Source organism: Crocodylus porosus, unplaced genomic scaffold (assembly GCF_001723895.1).
Source record: "Crocodylus porosus isolate Cpor-Errol unplaced genomic scaffold, CroPor_comp1, whole genome shotgun sequence".
Taxonomy (NCBI): domain Eukaryota; kingdom Metazoa; phylum Chordata; order Crocodylia; family Crocodylidae; genus Crocodylus; species Crocodylus porosus.
In genome coordinates this window covers 16,634,965-16,637,502 of record NW_017728918.1, presented here as the reverse complement: position 1 = coordinate 16,637,502, position 2,538 = coordinate 16,634,965, and positions in this window count along the sequence as shown.

Genomic DNA, 2,538 nt, shown 5'->3' with positions numbered 1-2,538 from the left:
ACTTGAATCTCCACCGGTATCTGGACCTGGAGAGACGCTTGGGCGGTCTCCTTTGTTGGCATCCAGCGCTCGGTCTCCAAGGCCACCGCCCCAACCGAGAGCTAACGTGGGGACCAGGATTTGTGGTTTCTCTCTTGTCCTGGGGTTTAGTCCTCATTACCAGGGTTTAGTAGCCTGGGTGCCCATGGACCTGTACTGCTGCTGGTACCTGAAGTGGCCCAGGTGTCTTCACAGGACAGGGCAGAGTTGTGCAAGCGTTTCTAGGGAGTTCTGGGATCAAACTGTCACATATGTGGGAGTATCAGGTAGCATAATCAAAAAAGCCCAAATAGCTCCCAATTCAGCATCTCTCGAAGTGAACTCGAGCTAACAAAAGCTTATACTCTCTATACATCTTATTTAGTTCATCTACGGGCTTATATCTACACTGCTTTAGTCCTAGTTCTGTCAGTGACTCATCACAGCACCTTGTATAAATCCCTTACCCACTTTTTGCTTCAGATTCCCCATCCATAAAACTGGTGCACTTTGCTTAATCACCTTGAGATCCACAGATAAAAACTAGGCCTGTGTAAGTAGGCAGCTTTGATCCTGCTTTGGATCCGGCTGCTTTGGATGCCAGGGATCCAGTCCGTAACTCTGGACTGGATTTCCACTTCGATCCAGTCGAAGCGGCTCTGAAGCTTCAGAGCTGCCTCAGAGATCTGACCATAGGGTATAATGGGGAATCAATCAAATATCTATAACTTTGATTTTTTTGTCTGATTTGAATGAAACTTGCAGGGGTGGTAGCGTCTGCAGAGAGCATGAAGGCTACCAAGCTTCAAGAAAATCGGTGCAGGGGCTTGGGGGGAACTGCACCCCAAATTCTTGAAAGCAAAACTTGTGTCACATGTATGTGTTAAGCCACAGGGGGCTGAAAACTGCAGGGATGGTGGCCTCCGCTCAGGCCACAAAGCCTGCCAAGTTTCAAGTTGAAAGGTGCAGGGATTTGGGGGGAACTGCACCCCAAGCTGCTAACAGGCAAAACTCATGACACAGATGACCCTATGCATGTTAAGGCGCAGCAGGGTGAAAACTGCAGGGATAGTAGCCCCTGCTGTGGCCACAAAGCCTGCCAGCTGTCAAGGAGATAGGTGCAGGGGGGTTCTAGGGCCCTGCACCTATAGCTGCTGACAGGAAATACTTGTGATGTAGGTGCCTGTGCAACTGACTGTGTGGGGCGACAACCAAATTCATCCAGGTCAGACAAAAAACAACAAAGGTATAGATATTTCATTGTTTCCCCATTATACCCTATGGCAGGATCTCCAAAGCGGCCCTGAAGCTTTTCTGAAGCACTTCGGAAGCTCTGAACCACTTCAGAAAGCCTGACAAAGCCAGTGCTTCGATTCAGACTTGCTGCTTCAGATGCCAAAGCATCCAAAGCCTTGCACAGCCCTAATAAAAGCTAACAAACACTATGTAGTTGTATGTCTTATCACCCTTGGTGCTTCTAAAGAACTGTATGCTGGAAGGCTCCTGCCACCAACAGAGAACAGTTCCCACAGTCACTGTAGAGTAAAGCAGGACTTTCAAACATTTCCCAGGGTTGTTGGGATGTGCAGTGAAATGTTGCAAACATGTACTGACACATTTTCCTTTGTGTATATTGAATGCAAAACAGCAGCTTATTTCCCGCTACTTTCTCAGCTAGTTCTGTGCATCCTGCCTCTAACAAAGCCTTATAAAGGGAAAAATATAGGAACCATTTGGTATCTTCTTTCCCAGAGGGTTGCTGGCAAGAAGAGGTCACTACATTAGTGGTTTCCAAGTTTTTCATATGATGCTCCCATTATACAGGTATTTAGGGACTGTCCTTCCAACTAAACATAAGGCATAAGAAGGGGGGTTTGACTCTCTTTGGCCTGTCTGTAATCCCTCTTGCTGAGAACTTATTTTACACTAGCTAAAACTAAAAGGCAAGCTTCCAGAGCCCCAGGCAGGGAAACCAGCACAGCAAAAATGTATTGATTTACTTCATTGATTTATTTCAGAGATTACAGAGATCAGTGGAAACCTGAGATGTGAAAACAGCTGGGTTTTGAGTGTAGATTGAACTTTTCTTTTTTAAAAAGGGCCCAGAGACTACTGAAGGAAAAGCAAAGCATCAGTATATTAAAAAAGATTAAATCAATTAACCCTGAGGGAAAATGTTTCTGTACACAACTGTAGCTCTACTGAAGTTCATAACAGATCTCCCATTGAATTCAGACTCCTTTAAGAGTGGGGGATAAAAGACTTTTAGTTCATTTTTTCCATCTCCAAGTCCCCTTCTAAAAGTTAGGGGGGCAGCTGATCATGGTAGTCAGAAGCCAGGGCAGGGTGGCAATTGGATTACAATTTTAAAGGTTAGTTACTTACACATTTCATATAACAAGAGCAATTCTATTCTAAAAATATACCTTGTACAAAAGTGAATCACATAGAACTTTGCAATTTCTGGTTTTTCTTTGTTGTTTACAGTCAGTACTTTTAAATCATTTAGTGAAAGACCAG